General features: G+C 38.9%; 1 protein-coding gene across 1 annotated transcript in view; it reads left to right on the top strand.

The window, feature by feature from the left end:
- The window catches only part of PHLPP1 (PH domain and leucine rich repeat protein phosphatase 1), a 195871-nt gene that overhangs the window by 83310 nt on the left and 93654 nt on the right, over window positions 1-18907 (top strand).

Raw genomic sequence — 18907 nt, 5'->3', positions numbered from 1 at the left:
GCCCTGACTTTCAGTACAATCCTGCCTTCTTAATTCTAATTTTAGACTTAAATATTATTTTAATATTGAATATGTTTACCATTACCTTTTATTTAAAACGGTGGGAAATCTATATAGTAAAGTTTTTTTTCCTTTTGATTTTATGAGAGAAATCTAAAATCAATATCCAAGGTAAGAACAAAAATATACAATTTTCATTTTGCTTGAGTTTTTTTTAATGCTTAAAATGTAGTCTAGACCTGTTCTGTATCCTCACTGACAGCTGTGGCATCTCCACGCTGGTGTTTCTGCTGTAAATTACTTAAGCTCTGTACTTTGAGACCAGCTTCATAAGTCCTTGGCTAAGGAGCTCCTGAAGAACTGCCCTGGCCTTAGGGACTGCCAGTCTTCGGTCTCTGAGACATGGTAGGTGGCTTGTAAGCTCATAGTAGGGAGTTTCCTTACAGAGTTCATCATATGTGGCTTGGTAGGCAAGACTAGCTCATTGAAATTGTCCTGTGCTTTGCCTTGTGACCACTACTTTTTAGCTTTTGTTGACTGTGGATTTACCCTGTGAAGGAATATTATACTGGTGGGAACTTAAGGGACTGCCACAATTTGTAGCAACCACTAGAATACCTTTTTTGCATTTCTTAACTTTAATATGAAGTTGAGAGATATCTTTGCCATTTTCACTGGTAGTTTTTGAAGACTTTATATAATGAGATTACTTCTGTGAAACAATTTCTACTTCGTATTACTTGTCAGAGACTTTGCCAATTACTGAAACTTGAAAGATGAGTAAGACACAGCCGTGGACTTCAGAGTCGAAGGGAGTTTACAGTCTCAGAAAATGGGAGTGGAGGAGTAAGTGGGGAGGTCAGAGTAAAAGGATGAGAACAGTGAGAAGTGGGCCTTGACAGAGAGGGAGGATGTCACCTGGGGGAGATGATAATGCCCCTGGAGAAGTGGTTAGTAATGCTCAGTTCCTTCTCACCATCCCTCAAATCCACCTACCTCTCTGTTTCCCACCTCTCTCCTCTTAATAAAAAAGAAAAGAAAAGAAAAAGGTGTTTTCACTTCTAGACACGTTCATGAGTCTTTTAGGACTATGGTAGAGTGACAGTAGCTCCCAAAGATAGGACCAACTCCTCGTCCCTGGAACCTGTGAACGTGACCTTATTGGAAAAAGGGACTTTGCAGAGGTGATCTTGACATGGGCTGATTATCCTGGAGTTTTCAGGAGGACCCTAAATCCAATGTTCCTGCAAGACAGAGAAAGGGAGGGTTGACACACACACACCAGAGATGTGCAGATGGAGACAGAGATTAGAGTTGTGTGGTTTCAAGCCAAGGAATGCTGACAGCTGTCACAGGCTGGAGGACACAAGGGGCCGATTTACCCTGCATGGCCCTGGTGACACCTTTTTCCTGGGACTGCTGTAATGAGTTACCACAAACTTGGTGACTTAAAGCAAAAGAAATTTATTCTCTCATCTCCTAGAGATTAGACAGGCTCCCTCTGGGGCTCCAGGGGAGGTTTTTCCTTATCTTTCCAGCCTCTGGCAGTTGCGGCAAGTCTGCATTCCTTGCCCTTGCAGGTACCAGGTACGTCACTGTCATCTCTACCTCCATTGCCACATGGCTGTTGCCTTTCTGTGTGACTGTCCCCATAGTAGCCCTTTATAAGGACACTAGTCCTTGAATTAGGACCTACCTTAATCCAATATGAGCTCATTTTAATTTGATTACTTCTGCAAAGACCCTATTTTCGTAAAGGTCACGTTCACAGGTTCCAAGGATCCGGGGCTGGTCCTAGCTTTGGAAGCTGATGTCAGTCTGCCACAGTGCTAAGAAACTCATGAATGTATATGGGAGTCAGGACTTGAACATGTTTTTGAGGAATGCAGTTCAACCCATGGCAGAGGGGTGTGAATGACTGCTGTGGTGATTTGAGAGGATGGAAGCAAGGGAACTAATTGGGAGTTTGTTGTTCTGTAGCAAAAGATGACAGATGTTAGCTTCAGGATATATTTGGTGAATAGAAATGACAAGATTTGCTAAAGATTATGAGGGAGAGAGGGAAATTAAGGACAACTTTTCTAATTTTATAGGCATACAGTTGCTAATCCTAGATAGCGAGAAAGATAGATATATAATGATGACCCTGACATTTAAGTGACACAAAATTTTGTAAGCATTTCTCACAAGTAATTTTTGGTATTTTTATAAATGATTAAATAAATGTGTATGCTAACAAGTATGTTCTGTTCACTGTTTTACAACTTCTGTGCAAATTCCTTGTCCAAGTGTTGGCATTTTAGTTCACCATCCAGCTGGTTTATTTCACTGATGGATGCTAGCTTTATTTGGAGTTGTGAGTAGGTAGCAAAAATATGTAAAATTTGTTGAAAAATATGTAAGACTGTGATCGTCTGCAGAGTTAATCTTTGTGGTTTTTAAGTCCTTTTTCAGTGCTAAGAACTTCTCTTGAAGACAGTTAAATAAACAATGAGGTTTGTTTAACTTAGAAGTGAAGCGCTAACACTGGCACAGTCCACTAATGTACCGATTATTGGACTTTAGCCAGACCAGTGCTCTAGTACGAAAATCACGGACGGCTTGTGTATCCCTTGTAGTTTGAATTTCCATATTCACTGCTGATGATACTTTCATATTTGGGGGCCTTTGCCTTTAACACTTAGAAGTCAAAACACCATATTGTACCTAGCAATCTTTTCAGAGTTCTGCCTGATTAAGTTTAACTGCAAACTTAATATATTTGCTGTGTTGTGTTGAAAATACACTCTGACAATACTGAGCATAGGTGGTACTATACATAATTATTGAATTTTTTAAAATGCGGTAAAACCAAAGAAAATAGAGTTATTTAGATCAGACCAATTGTATTGTACATTGTCCTACCAAAAATTCATATGTACCCGGAACTTCAGAATGTGACCTTAGGTTATATTTGCAGATGTCATTAGTTGATGAGATCCTAATGGATATCCATAGAAGATGGGCATGATGAAGGCAGAGGTAAAGACTGGAATTATCTTGCCACAAGTCAGAAAATGTCAAGGGTTGCTGATAACCTGAAGCTAGGAGAGAGCCAGAGGACAGCTTCTCCGTCAACGCCTCCAGAAGGAACCAATTGCATTGACACCTTGATTTTGGACGTTTAGACTTCAGAACTGTGACAAAATAAATTTCTGTTGGTTTAAGCCACCCAATTTGTGGTAATTTGTTACGGCAGCCCATAGCAACTAATACAGACCTTTTAAGCAACTAATGTAGACTAATTTTCAATGAAAGTGTATCATTTGCTACTCTCAGAGCCACTCTTGCTTTTCAAGCTCCTGTTTAGAGTTGCTCTTTTTTTAGAATTGGCTGCCATTATGGTGTCTGCAGGAAGGGTGCTAGCACCATAGTCCCTGCTCCTCTCTGGGACAGGCAGCGTACTCAGCCCTTTTCTCTTTATATTAAAAGAAGAATGGGAAGCTGGGCAACCTAAAAGTTCTAGAAGTTTGCTCATGGAATATGATAGCAGTTTATTTTGTTTCCAGTTAGGGTGAAATTTCAACTTGAATATAACTGTGAGTCAAGGATATTTTAGCTGCTGCAGCAACCAGCCAATCTGATATTTTAATATAAATTTGCTGTATTCTCATGATCAAGTCCATTGCTATGCGTCTGGTCACACAGCTCCTTCCAAGTGAACCTGGGCTCCTTTCAGGAACCTGGGCTCCTTCCCCTTCCACCTCTTCAGGAGCTCTCCTGGACCATCTTCATCCAGTGGGTCAGAGTGAGAAGCCCCTACAGAGCATATGGGCTGTTGTATAGACAAATTAGAAATTGCATGCAGGGCCTCCCCGGTGGCGCAGCGGTTGAGCGCTGGGATGCAAAGCTGCCCGCAGCCTCTGCAGCGCCGGTTCGATTCCCGGCTGCTCCCCGGCCACCAGAGGAGGGTCCCACATGGTGCGCAGACCTCTCCTGCCGCCCGCTGCTCCCCTCAGCAGTGTACTTCGGTCCTTCTGCCTGCTCTGCTCCCTGCTCTGGCTCTGGTGAATTCTCTCACCCTCCCGCGCTTCTGACTGTACCCAGTGCATGTATAAACGAAACAAACGAACAAACAAACAAATAAATAAATAAAAAACATGCCTCTATAAAAGAAAAAAGAAAAAAAATGAAAAAAAAAAAAAAAAAAGAAATTGCATGCATATGTATTTGCAGTTTTTGTTAGCTAGAACCAGTTGCGTGACTCCAGCCAATTCCAGGAGAGAATGAGAAATAGTTATTGTCTGTCCTGGAAGATGAACAGGATCGTTGAATATCTAGCCAGTCTCTACCAAGACAGTATGTCTGACATGTACTTGTATGTGCAAAATAGCATTTTGTTGCATCCATACTAAAAAAATCATTTTAATATATTTTATAGTCATGAAGCTTTTATTTTGTCTTATTATTTTGGATGTGGGACGTAAATTTTCCAGTGTGTGTTCTAAGACATTCCTCTCAAATTCCCCTTTGTTGCTTGATGTAATGACATAATGTGTTGCCCTACTCTTTGATAATTTTGGATTCCCACAAAATAATATATTGCTTTTATAAATCACAGTGAAAATGAGCTGGCTTTTACATTTCTGCTAGAGGGTTTCATAGTACCTGGGAATTTGTGTTTGTGCTCAAAAATTTTTGTTCTGGTCACTTTATTTATAGTCTGAAGAATGAGCTAGCAAATAATCCTTTCAGACTGTCAACAATTTTTGGAAACAGATTTTCCTCTAATTTCCAGGGACACTAAAATGATAAATGGATATTATTCGTGTTGTCAGCACAATCCTCCCTTTTCTCCTCCTCTCTCATTCGCCCTGGGATCATCTCTGACTCATCCCTTTGTAATATATCTTTGAGTGTTTATATATATAGCTGCTTATTGTCCTAATATCCTTTATGATGAAAATAGGGACAGGCTATTTTTTTTTAAAATGATACATACTATCATTCAGCTGAGTGCCTTTCATTTGCCCTTTCCTTCCCTTAAAAATAAAATTGTCTTATGTTTTTAGAAAAGAAACTTGAACTATTTGACTGGTAATTCTAGGCAAATATTTTCCTAACTAATATAAATTAAAGGCTATTAGAGGCTAGAAAGTTGAGCCACTTGTTTTCACTCCTAGCCTGTTTTTGTTTCAAAGATGTAGCTGTAGGTTATATAGTTTTCATAAATTTCTGTGTATTTGAGGAAGTGGCTGGGTCTTTTTGGCCTTAATATAGAAACATATTCATTCATGTTACAAATACTTGTTGAGCTCTTAGTCTGTTGTGGATTTTGGACTTGTGCATAGGAAGATTGGTTCCTGTAGACCATGTATGGCATGCCCTAGGATCTGCAAGCCAAGGTCGGGATTAGAGGAGCTCTAAAGCTCAGGAAGACTGGAATCCTGGGGTTCTAGAGCCCTTTAAAAAGAAGACTTAGTTGTGAATAGATGATTCTATCACCAAAGAATAGGTTCCCCAGATGTGAACAACTTAATAAATAAATATAATTAGAGCAATAAATTCTGTTAAGATCAATGAAACTTTCTAGATGGTAGGCTCTATTCTGACTACATTGAATGAATTATTTTATTTCACTTTATTTTTTCAAAAAATATATGTTGATCACCTTGTATATTCCAGACATGGACCTATGCAACAGGATAAAGCAGTGAAAGAAAATGCTTTTCTGATAGCAATCACTATAATACTCATGATGGTCAGTTGGACTCTTTTCATTGGAGATGCTTTTTAAATTCATTGCTGTGTGGTTCTTGCTGCGCCTCGTCATAACCAGTGGCTTATGGCAGAGTAACTCTCCCTCTAACTTCTTCCTTTTGGTGAAAAGCTGTTTTTTTGGGGAGGGTGGGAACATGGAGTGCTAGATAAAATTAGAATGCTATTTGTGAACAGGTAATAAAAGTTTTCACAAGAAAAATTGTAGCTTTATTTTTCTTTAGTTTACTTTTTTAGTTTGTTTTCTCTTAATCACTCTTTAAAAGGTAGTAACATCCCATCTCTTACTTAAACACAAGTACTGATATCAACAACATGAAATCTTTTATGAGTAGTGGATGTGCATTCACTTTTATTCATTGTATAATTTTATGTGCTATTTTTTCTTTCACATGTTCTTAGGATATCTGGAAAGGTTACTCATTCCTTTGAGAAAAGTATTCAATAGTGGAAATATGCTTATTTTTTGCTCATTTTGATTTATAGCTTACTTAGAGTTGTTGGCTAGAAAGAATGGGTAATATTTGAAAGGATCGGGAATTGTAAAGAAAAAAAAAAGTCATTCACTTTGATTTAGCAATTAATAGAATGAAAATTAGGAAACAATCCTCAATAATGAAGAAATGGGTAAATGAAAGGTAGCTAATGGAGCATTTTGAAAGTCTTTAAATGTAAAGATTGACAATTTGGAAAAGTATGCATGTTCCTATTTGAAAAGGTTAAAGCAGTATATAAAATGGTGTGCATGTTATGATTGCAAGTATGTGAACAATTTTCAAATAAAAAATGTAAACATTTCATCAAAGTGTTTATAATAGTTCAAAAAATCATAGGGTTATGATTATTTTGTGGGTTTTTTACTCCTTTTAATAAATCTTTTGATGCAGTGGGTATAATTAAAGTTTTAATTGAAAATAATTTAAATGGAAACTGGACTTTCTGTGTGGTTCTGAGGTTTAAAAAGAAGCTTGTGAAGTTTCCTGCAGACATAACATAGGAATTAGCTAATTATGGGAGATTTTGTAAATTGCTTTTTAGAGACCTCTAACAAGTTGAGGTATAGTCATCTGTTTGGAATGGGTGACTTTTGGACATTTCTGAGGTGAACTTTGTACAGATAGTTTGTTAAAGTCAGTTTTAAAGATGCTGAGACTAGATTCCTTAGACCAACCTCGTTCTTATTAACTGAATAGAGAGGAGTGGAAAATGTTTTTAGGAAGTTGTTTTGCTGTTGAAATCTTTGTTTTTATTTGTAAAAGTCAACTTAAAACATTATTAGTATGTATTATAAACTTACTCTAACCCCACCCACTCTGGAAAAGAATTTTGAATAGTGCTGGATTTTAAGCAATTGTGTAACCATCTCAAGTTATCCTGACTGAAGTCTTCTTCACAGTCAAGGAAATGGAAATTATGTGTAAACTATGTTTTTAAACTATGTTTTAGTAGAAAGGAATAATCATCTGGATTATAAAAAAATCATTCATGCTTGGTTTTAGAAGTTTTACTTGAATATTTACTTATGAATGTGTTTGTGCCTGATGAGAACATCACAACACTTTTATAGAAGTTTCCCAGTGCAAACTTGATTCAGCGGGAAGCAATGGACTGTCTGGCTACCCTGATCTCCACACCCACAGCAGTTCACTTCACCTCTGACACAAAAGAGTTTTCATCCAAAGGAGTTAGTATGTTTATGCGTTTGAGAGCAGTTAGAGTAAATCAGGGTATACTGTACTTTAGGGTTCTCAGATTTATGGTTTAGTCATTTTTTTTAAAGATTTATTTATTTATTGATACAAGCACTGGGTACAGTCAGAAGCGTGGGAGGGTGAGAGAATTCACCAGAGCCAGAGCGGGGAGCAGAACAGGCAGACTGATGAAATACACTGCTGAGGGGAGCAGCAGGTGGCAGGAGAGGTCTGCGCGCCATGTGGGACCCTTGCCTGGTGGTCGGGGATCAAACCGGCACTGCAGAGGCTGCGGGCAGCTTCGCAACCCAGCACTCAACCACTGCGCCACCAGGGAGGCCCAGTTTAGTCATTCTTGAAGCCACCAAAATCTCACAGTATAGGTAGTAATTTGTGTTTTTTCTGAGGTCCAAATTTGAGTCAAGCTTCCCTGACGTCTCCTGCCCAGCTCCATCATTTCAGGGATGTTCAGCTGTTTCTCGTCTCTCGTGGTGTTTTACGCTTTAACGCATGTGCCTTGTGACATTATTCTTTGGGAGAAGCACCACGAAAGTAAAGCCAGCTGGAAAGGCAGGTGATGAAAATTCTCAAGTCTACCAAAGACTTGTTGTTTAAGCCAAAAATAGATGTTGTGAGTAATTTAAGAATGTTGAATGTAGCAGAAACTTAACAGCCCTGTGAACCTGAACAAGTCTGCCATCCATTACAATGGAAGTGACAACCGAAAGTTGTAAAACTGATGCACTGATTGTTTTAGCCAAGGGAAAAATTATTCAAATGAGAAAGAAAACAACAGATTGTTGAAAAGGGTTGTTAAGGTATGGTCTGCAGTGACCCAGAGGAAAGACAAGACTGCTACCATCTCTGGGAAGTGACAGATGGCAAAGACATTGAGCTGGCAGGTAAAGGATGATTTGATGAAATTTTTCAAATGTGTATTCTTTGCCAAATAAGTGATTCGGGCCGGGGCTGCACCAGCTAACCAAGTATTGCTCCTAGAAGTGAGCTGAAGAAACTCGTGAAAGAGTCTCTGGAAACCAAAATCGTAATGAAACCCACATCTGAACATACCCCAGAAAGTGATGTGAGCATCAGAAATTTAGATATTATGGGATAATTTTGGTCGATTGATGGAATGGAGGCACTTTAAAGAGGCCTGAGAGATGAACCTTATTTCTTGTGAAGGAGGTGGGGAAGAAGAGGGAGCGAGACAGGAGGGGATTGTGAAAGACAACACCGTTCTGTAGTTTGTTCATGGTCTCCCCAGCCTGATTCACTTGCTCCTTCAACCAAATGCTGATGGTCTGCAGGCCACAAAGACACTGTTAACCTATAATGCAAGGGTTCTTGACTGTGCTCCCCAGATGCGCAGCATCGGTGGAATCTCTGCGCCCCATGCACAATTATTGAATCCCAAACTCTGGGTGGTGGGAAACCCTGCAAGCTGTGTTTAGCAAGTCTTCCCAGCGATTGTAGCTGAAGACACTCAGCTGTAACTTTCACTCAGCATTTTCTTTTAGCATTTTAATTTGTTATAGTTAGCTACATATTACCCACAATGTACAGTCATATTCATCCTCTTCATAACTTTGGATTTTCCATTTTTTTAAGTTCGAGGCTCATTTTACCATAGTTTATATTAGTTTGCGTTGGTGGTTTTTTGTTAACCCTTTTAAATGACTTTGACCCTTTTGTTTTCATAGCATTTAAGCTTGTGAAGTCGTAGCTCACATTTTTCAGGTACTGTTTATTGAGTATTATGAGGGAAATTATAAACTCTAGTGGCATTTAAAAATTTAGATATTAGAGAAAGGTTCAGGGTGTGACATTTCTCCAGGCTAAGGATCTACAGTAATTTGGGAGATATAAATAAACCTAATCGAATTGAGTAGCTGTCAGTAAGAAGCAAGATTTACTGGGCAGTTGACTTTGTATATTTTGATATGATGCTTAAGTTAACTCACCCCAAACCTATTTAGCAGCTGGTTGTCATTTCCATTAGCTAAAAGCAGCTAGTCTTAAATCTGCTTCAAATCTTCTGCCAACGTGCCTTGCTGAGCTTGTTTAGCCTTTCAACACTAAGATAGAATTCCCAGGAGCCAGTTGAACACTCAGGTCTCTAGACCTTATTATGGGGTTGTTTAAATCCTTCTACCAGCTCTTGAGATGACCCTGGACAGGTAATTTAATTCAGTCTTTTTGTCACTGGAGGTAGTCAAGAAGGATTTAAGGATTTATATGCAATAAGAAACATGCTTTAGAGTTTTATCAATCTAGGCTCCAAAGGTAGAGAGAATTGAGTATTCTCACTCATTCCTGACCATTTCAGTTCCAGGCACATAGAAAATTCCTTCCTTGATTTTTATGTAGTGATTAAACTGTCTTACTTTTTGGTGCCATATCCTCATGCTGTCTTACATTTTAGAAATTGTGATTACTTAATGTGTCATTTTATTTATTTTGACTATTAGAACAAGGTCCTGTGAATTACTTTTTAGATTATTTTAGGAAAATGTAGGTTATTAAAGTTTTACTGTGTTTAAGTAAGTGGAACTAAGTGAAGCCAACATAGTAAAGTTTTATTAGTTATCACCTCCATAACATAAGACATGTGTCTCTATTGTCTCATTATTTCTCCAAGTTACCTGGGCAGTCGGTCGCCCTCACTATGCATTTTGCAGTCGGGGTGTCTAGGGCCAGCGGTTTTGTGAGCTGTACAGAGGCCAGAGGATCACCTGCCAGTGTGGCTGGTGAAAGAAACCTCAGTTCCTTGCTGGTTGTTGGCAGGTTGTTTCAGTTCCTCACATTGTTGGCCTTCTCAGAGGGTTCCCGGAGTGTCCTCATGACACAGTAGCTGGCTTCTCCAGAGGTCGTGATCCTAGAGAGAACAAGGAGGATTATGGCTTGCAGAAGTCATGAGCTCAGTCCCTCCTACCACACATTCTGTTTGTTAGAGGCAGGTCGCTAAGTATAGTTCACAGGCACGGGGCTTGGAGTTAGCCTCCACCTTTGAAAGGAAGATTTAAAATAATTTGTGGATATATTCCTCAACTGCTACAGTGATAAACACTAGAGTATGTTTAGCAAACACATGTTAATTGGCAACAACCAAATTTGTATTTATTTCTATGGTATTTCAATGGTCTTCTAGTTAAAACATATGTGGTCTTCTACAAATAATGCATATTCCTGAAAATTCTCATGTTCTCTGGAATCATAAATTAAAATTAAAAGGGGTTGGGGAGTGCCAGGATTCTTATGTCCACAAAGCTTTACAACCAAAAGTAATAATGGAGATAACCCAGACAGCCAGGCAGTCAGCTTAGTGTGACTGGAAGTTGATTCCCTTATGGAATATTAAAAATGTACAATAGCAGAGCCTTGTGGACACTAAGGCAATGTATTTACTGTGGACTTTTTCTTTTGAAAGTTGTAATTCTATTCCCAGTATTATGCCTGCCCCCTCTAGTAAGTCCTTAGGACCCGACATAACGTGTATTATACTAATTCCACTTTATGACCATATGTGAGCTAGTTGGCATTAAGCAAATCACATATTGTAGTACAACAGGCTGTAGTTATTAGCTTCCCTTAAATAAATGCTTTTCTCCTAATCACGTTTATTAATTTACTTAGTAAAATTATCTGTGAGTAGATAACACAAAGGAGGATTTTAATTTCAGAAGTTTCTGGTCAAAATTTTAAGTTAGTGGAACCCAAATTAGTGATGGTTTACTATGTTCTTTTTTTTTTTTTTTACTCCCTAAAGTTAAAATTCATCTGTGGAATGACATTTAAGTGTAGAGTTTAAATTAGAGAACAGAAGAAAAAAACAGCAGAAACCCAGATTCTAATTTTGAAAAATGGAGGAATTTGTATAAAGGTTCACAGGGATCTCTGTGTTCTTTGATTCAGTTGGTGTTTATATAGGGGTTGTTGAAACACAGATGGCTGGGAGGCACCCTCAGAGATGCCAATTCTGTAGTTCTGGGGTGAGACCTGGAAATTTACATTGCTAATTAGTTTCAGGTGATTCTGGTACTGTTGGTCCTGAGACCGTATTTTTGGAACCCCTGTGTCTGAAGCAGTTGTTGTAATAATCTGCCTTACTGAAGTCAAAAAAGGAGGCCACTTCAAAATTCTCAGCCAGGATTTTCCCATCAGATTAGCTCTACCCAGTTGTCTTAGGTATGTTGAGGTGGAAGTTGGGGGTGGAGAAAAAACCAAAAAGAAGAGGAAGGAATAAACCTTGAAAATCTCACAGAGGCAGGAATAGTTGAGGTTCCTACCAGTCAATATGAAAACTCTTATAATTTACAGGGTATTGCTAGCCAATGTTTTTAGCTCAAGACATAAAGTCATTCTGGTTTATACAACAAATCTTAGACAGCAAGATTTTAAAACCCAAATTGTGTCCCAGAATAAAACTCCATAATACTTATAGAAATGCAAAAATATCCAGTATTCAATAAAGTAAAATGATTAACATCCAAACAGAAGTTGCCAGGTGTGTAAAGCAGCAGGAAAATATGACATATAATAAGAAACCTCAATAAATGAAACTGACACAGAAATGATACAGATGACAGAATTAGTTGACAAGGATATCTAAGTAGCTATTATAATCATGTTCCATATATTCATGAAAGTTAAAGCATGAGCATAGTAAGGAGAGACATGGGAGATAGATACTTTGTGTGTGTGTGTGTGTGTATGTATGTGTGTGTGTCTGTGCACGAGTGTGTATATACCCAAATTGAACTTCTAAAGATAGAAAGTATGTTGGATGGAATTAACAGTAAGTAAAACACTGCAAAAAGAAAAATGATTGAATTAGAAACCACAGTATGTCCAGATTTATAGAATGCAACTAAAGCAGTGCTTAGAAGAAGCGGTATAGCATTTAAATGCCTTTTCTAGGAAAAGAGAAAAATCTTAAATCTGTGACTGCAGTTTCTACTGTAAGAAACTATAAAAAAATGAGTGTAAATTCTAAAATTACTAAAAGAAACAATAATGTTGGGGCAGAGATAAATTAAGTCATAAACAAAACAGCAGAGAATGAAACCAAAAGCTGGTTCTTCGAGAAGCTTAATAAAATTCATAATTTTGTGACCAAACTGATCAGAAAAAGATGGAAAAGTCAAATTACCAGATATGAAGAATGAGAGAGCAAATGACATCAAAGCAAATTCCATGGGTATTAAAAGTTTAATAAGGAAATATTAATAACTTTGTGCTAACTGAATGACTAACTGACTTCTTGAAAGTCAGGCTACCAAAGCTTGCTAAAGAAGAAATAGAACTATAGTAAAGATACTGAAATTATAATTATGATAGTCTCTCTCTCTCTCTCACTGCTGCCCGCCCCCAAAAAAACCCCGAGATAAAAATAAGACTCCAGGTCCTTATGGTTTCACAGGTGAATTCTACCAAAGACAGAAAAAAGACATTATGAAAAAGGAAAAGTAGTACACCCAAATCCCCCATGAACATAAATGTAATAATTATGAAGTTTTAGCAAATTGAATCCAACAATATATAAAAATGATTATACATCTTTTTTTTTTTTTTTAATAGAGGCATGTTTTATTTATTTATTTGTTTCTTTGTTTTGTTTATACATGCACTGGGTATAGTCAGAAGAGCGGGAGGGTGAGAGAATTCACCAGAGCCAGAGCGGGGAGCAGAGCAGGCAGAAGGACCGAAGTACACTGCTGAGGGGAGCAGCGGGCGGCAGGAGAGGTCTGCGCGCCATGCGGGACCCTCCTCCGGTGGCCGGGGAGCAGCCGGGGATCCAACCGGCGCGGCAGAGGCTGTGGGCAGCTTCGCAACCCAGCGCTCAACCGCTGCGCCACCGGGGAGGCCCAAAAATGATTATACATCTTTACCAAGTGCAGTTCATCCTGGAAATGCAAGACTAGTTCAACATTTAAGGAACATTTGTATTTATTATGATTGTGACCATCTCAGTAGACAACAAAATAAGGATTTGAATAATTCTAGCATCCCTTTCTGATTTAAAAAACAACAAAAACAAAGACAAAAACCATGGCAACTTAGGAATAGATGGAAACTTTCAGTTTGATTAAAAAAATCTGTGAAAAACATTAGTAGGGTTTTGAATGGTGTGAATACAATGCTATCCCTCAGAGATTAGGGGAAAGGAAAAAATGTCTGCCTTCAACTTTTATTGAATATCATATGGAAGGTTCTAGCTAGTGCAGTGAGGCAAGAAAAATGAGGTATCCAGATTGCAGTGGAAGAGTGTAGAACTGTCACTCTTCACAAAGGAGGTCTCATGCTTCCTGATTTCAAGACTAACTATAAAGATTCAGTAATCAAGGTCATGTGATGTGAGTGGAAGATAAACAAATAGAGGCTGAAATAGGAATATTCAAGAAACTGACCAAACCAGCTATGGACACAAAGTTTTGATACAGATGCCAAAAGAAATTCAGTGGGAATGGGTAAGCTTTTCATTTGTTGAATGGTAGCCATTTGTCAAAGAATCCAACCAAACCAACCAACCCCCAGACCTCTACTTATTTCTTCCTATATATAAAATTTAATTTGAAATTGATCATAGACTTAAATGTAAGAATAAAAGCTATAAAATTTAAAAGAAAACATGGAAGAAAATCTTAGTCATCTTAAGTGTGTTAGTTCTTAAATACAATCCAAAAACACTAAATCAAATAATTGGACATCATTAAATTGGAAACTTGCTTTCCCAAAGTATTGTCAAGAAAAAGATATAGGGCCTCCCCTGGTGGCGCAGCGGTTGAGCACTGGGCTGCGAAGCTGCCCGTAGCCTCTGCAGCACCGGTTCAATCCCTGGCTGCCTGCAAGGGTCCCACATGGCACACAGACCTCTCCTGTCGCGCCTGCTGCTCCCCTCAGCAACGTATTTCATCAGTCTGCCTGTTCTGTTCCCTGCTCTGGCTCTGGTGAATTCTCTCACCCTCCTGCGCTTCTGACCCAGTGCTTGTATAAATAAATAAATAAATCTTTAAAAAAGAAAAAAGAAAAAGATATACAAGCTAGATTGGGAGAAAATATTTCCAGGTCTTTAGCTGACAATGGGCTAGTATTTAGAATATATGGAAAACTTAATCCAGCTAGACTTGGACAAAAGATTTTAACTAGCCACCTTAGCAAAGGTGTGTGGATCACAAATTCTTGATAGGCTATTAGTTTTACTAGTCACTAGAGGAAAGCAGATTAAATATAATGAAATACCACCACTGTATATGTGCTAGAATGGCTAACATGTTCACCTGGAGGCAGAGCTGCTGGAACTCTTTGCCCACTTCTGCATATCTGTACCATAGAATGGTACAACTTAACCCATTCCAGGCCTGTGTATTTACCCAAGAAATAAATGCACAAGAACTTCCACACTAATTTTCTCTGTCAAAATAGGGGAAAAAATCGGAAACAACTCAATGTCTATTAGCCGATGAATGGTTAAAAGAAAAACATACATTAAACAATGGAATATTACTCAGGGATATAAAGGAATGAACTCTTGGCACACTCAATAACCTGTATGTAAAGTGACAAAAAGCAAATCAGTGAAAATATGTGAAAGTGATTAGCATAGGGAGAAAACATTAGAAAATCTAATTTCATGAATATAAAAAATACATATATTAGGAAACAAGCTGACTTTGACTTAATTATCCTAAGTGTTTTAGCTTATGGCTACAGAGCACCCAGATCTTTGATTGGTGGTTGCTGAAATGCAATTTCAGGCTTTGGTTACTAAGGTTACAGATTTGTATGCTGTTATAGTAGAAACCTAGCCCTTGGACCACATTTTGAAAAACCCAGCTTTAAGCAAGTTGGTGCAGAAAATATTTTCTTGATATCCCCAGCTTCTAGCATAACCCTAGCTTATAGTGGATATTTCAAACTCTTTTATTCCTTCCTTAAACAGCAGTTGCACTACCTGAGGTCAATAAGAGTTGTCAATTTTGTGTGGGAGAGGAGTTCGAAGACTCAGAGATGCTAGTGTGCTTCTTTAGCATAGCACTATCATGTTCTACAAGCAGGCCATGACCACCTTTGAGCTAGTGTCTGTTTATAAAATAAACTTGTATGGATCACCTTGTCTGCCATGTGTCAAGTGAGTGGGAGAGAGAAAGAATTATATTTTGTCTCTCTCTGCTGTAATCAGGTCTCTAATGCAGCTTGCAATACTTGCTTTTTTTGTTTACCTTTAGTCATGGATCTTGTGAGAAATGCCTTAAGCCTGTAGGAAATTAGAGAAACATTTCTAGAAAGTTACAACAACCCATCTAACTTTAAGCTGGCAGGCATTATTTTCTTCATTGTTGTCAATATTTCTTAAAGCATAAAACAATTGGAATTCTCTTAAATCAAGGCGTTTGAAAATTTTTAGGGAGAGCTAAAATAATTCCTTCTATCATCAAGTAGGAAGTCTGCACAAATGAGGGTTCCCCTGGGTAACTGCCCAGGTATGTATTGCTCACTCTTCTCCCTTTTCCCCAGAGCCCAGTTGGCACACAGCCAAGGTCTGAGGCCTTCTGAGGTATGTCTGATCTGAAACACCCTGGGAGGGAACAGACAAGGATATTAAAGTTCACTTGGAGCAATACAAGAGGGATTTGATTCAGACTGGGATGTTCAGAACTTTCCATGGACAAATTGATCTTACCATTTGGCTCCAAGACTCTTGAGTGATGTTCTGATTAGGAAGTAAGAGGCCAGCCTCTTATTTCAGATGATGTCTTTATATAGATATATGAACTAAGGCTGGGATGTGTGTGTGTGTGTGTGTGTGTGTGTGTGTGTGTGTGTACATACACATCTCCTGGTCTAGCTGGTAATTTGCTCTGGTCCTTTTTTCCCGGGATGTATATGGATTTGACACATTGAAGGGCTGATCCTTGTATACCCCTGTTGTCTTTCTCTTTAGTCTCTCTATTCATAGCTCTACCTAAATGTGACATTAACACATGACCCTGAAGCCTCTCTCCCATGTACCTGAACAAAATGCCTGTCTCTTGGCATTCACTAGTCTTTGTCTAAGCGTGTATATGTGTGCCCATGTATTTAGATCAGATTCCCTATTAATGATATTACAGTCATAGAAATTGGATTTTGGAAATCCAGCAGCCTGTTCTCATCTTGTATTTACCTTTCCTTTTTCTTCTAAGTCTTTTCTTCTCACTCCCTCCCTACAGGAGTCTGTCATGTGCAAAGGAACTCTGAGATTGTGCGTCTTTCTGGAAGTAAATGAACTTGTAAAGAATGGGACAAATAAGTGACTGGGGTCAGAGCTGTCATTGGCAGCCTTTAGCAAGTATATTTTGAATCGTCTCCTGGGCTTCCTACCTAGTTGTGGGAGCATTAGCATTTGGTGGAGAGAAAACTCCATGGCTCACCCCTGACAGCCCTTGCGTGTAATGTTTTGAACACCAGGCTTAAATAGCTGAACCATTGTCAGACTTCACTCTAGGCCAGTCCCAGCAAAATTGTATGTGTGCGGTATTTTATAAAAGATTTTGATATAATGAGAGAAAAAAAGAAGTGAACTTCCAACCTGCCAGTTGTGTTATTTGCTAGCAGTTCTGCCCAGAGGTGTATTATTGGGAGGTTTCAGACGTTGCAGATTGTCTCGATACCCATGTTTGGTGCTGCTGTTCTTCCTGTTTCTCTCTCCAGCAGGTACTAGTACCTACCAAAGCAGCTTGGTGTTTGTTAGTTCTAAATCCTCATAATAATGGAACTTCTCTCAAATCTGTTTTTTCTGCTAGCTCTTGGCAACTAGGCAAACTTCCAGATAAATGAGATAACACTCTGGCTTTGGTCCTATTCAAGGACAAATATCTCTCATAATTTCTTTTTTTTTTTAAATATTTATTTATTTATGCATACAAGTGCTGGGGTGAAAGCCAAAGGTGTGGGGTGGTGGTGAGAGGATTCACCAGAGAGAGTGGGGAGCAGAACAGGCAGATGTACTGAAATTCACTGCTGAGGGGCGCAGCGGGTGAGACAGGAGAGGTCTGCTATGCCATGTGGTTTGCTCCCTGGCCCACGTGGATCGAACTTGTCTGTAGTGGCTGGCAGTAGCTTTATAGCACTGTCCTTAACCCCTGTGCCACCAGGGAGGCCCTCATAATTTATTTCTGAGCATGGACTTCAGTACTTTTTGATATTATGTATTTAATATTTAGAGATGGGAAATATTTTTCTCCTTGTTTATACAAATCCATCACATGCTGATCAGAGTAATTCTCCTATTGAGTTGTTAGGCCTTGCCTGAATGTATTTCTAGTAAATTCATTTCCATTTGGGAAATGAAGACTTTTTCTCATCATCTCCGTGTCTCTCTGACTGCGTTACCCTGCATGAGCCCCAAGCACCACAGCATCCTTCATAGACTGGTGTTAAGTTTATCTTTGAGGGCTTCTGCTATGGTTATGGAGTAGTGTTTTCTTACTAGAAAAGTCATTCCTTTTTTTGATGTTGTCTTTTTTAAAAAAGATTTATTTATTCACAAAGAACTGGGGTACAAGCCAGAGGTGCAGGGGGTACAGAGACAGAGTGGGGAGCAGAACAGGCAGATATACAGAAATACACTGCTGAGGGGGGAAGCAGGCGAGACAGGAGCGGTCTGCTGCGCCATGTGGGTAGCTTCTTGGTGGCCGGGGATCGAACTTGTGCTGCAGAGACTGCAGATGGCTTCATAGTGCTGTGCTTAACTCCTTGCGCCACCAAGGAGGCCCTAATGTTGTCTTAATAATGAATATACAGTGAGTATTATAGAAGGAAGAATACCAGCAGTGAACTCCATTAAAACTGATTAGTTTTATTAAATGCTAGATCGTGAATATTATTTTCATATCTCAATCTGTATTATTTTCTTAGTGTAATTAAATTAACTCTAGTCATTCATTAAAATCTTGAAGTCATTTGTTTTTTAAATGTAAAATGTATAGGGCCTCCCTGGTGGCACAGCGGTTGAGCACTGGGTTGCGAAGCTGCCTGCAGCCTCTGCAGCACCGGTTCGATCCCCGGCCACCTGGTGAGGGTCCCACATGGTGCGCAGACCTCTCCTGCCAAGCCCGCTGCTCCCCTCAGCAGTGTATTGTCAGTCTGCCTATTCTGTTTCCCACTCTGGCTCTGGTGAATTCTCTCACCCTCCAGCGCTTCTGACTGTACCCAGTGCTTGTATAAATAAATAAATAATTAAATCTTTTTTTAAAAAAATGTAAAATTTATAAAGGATATAATGGGAATTAAACTGGGTTGTAATCGAGGAGTTAAAATGGTCTTTTCCTAGGGTTTAAAGGAAAAGGTTCTTTGCCTAATATTAAAATGTACATGTGGAGATGTGATAGTTCATACCATAGTTGTATTATTGCAGGCTTCACATTCTCTCAATAAGCAATCTTATTTATAATCCTTATAATCTCTGTTGTCCAAGT

This window comes from Talpa occidentalis, unplaced genomic scaffold (assembly GCF_014898055.3).
Source record: "Talpa occidentalis isolate TD23 unplaced genomic scaffold, MPIMG_talOcc4v2.1 talOcc4.13, whole genome shotgun sequence".
Taxonomy (NCBI): Eukaryota; Metazoa; Chordata; class Mammalia; order Eulipotyphla; family Talpidae; genus Talpa; species Talpa occidentalis.
The sequence above is the reverse complement of the archived record's forward strand: the minus strand, read 5'-3'. Positions and strand labels throughout refer to the sequence as shown.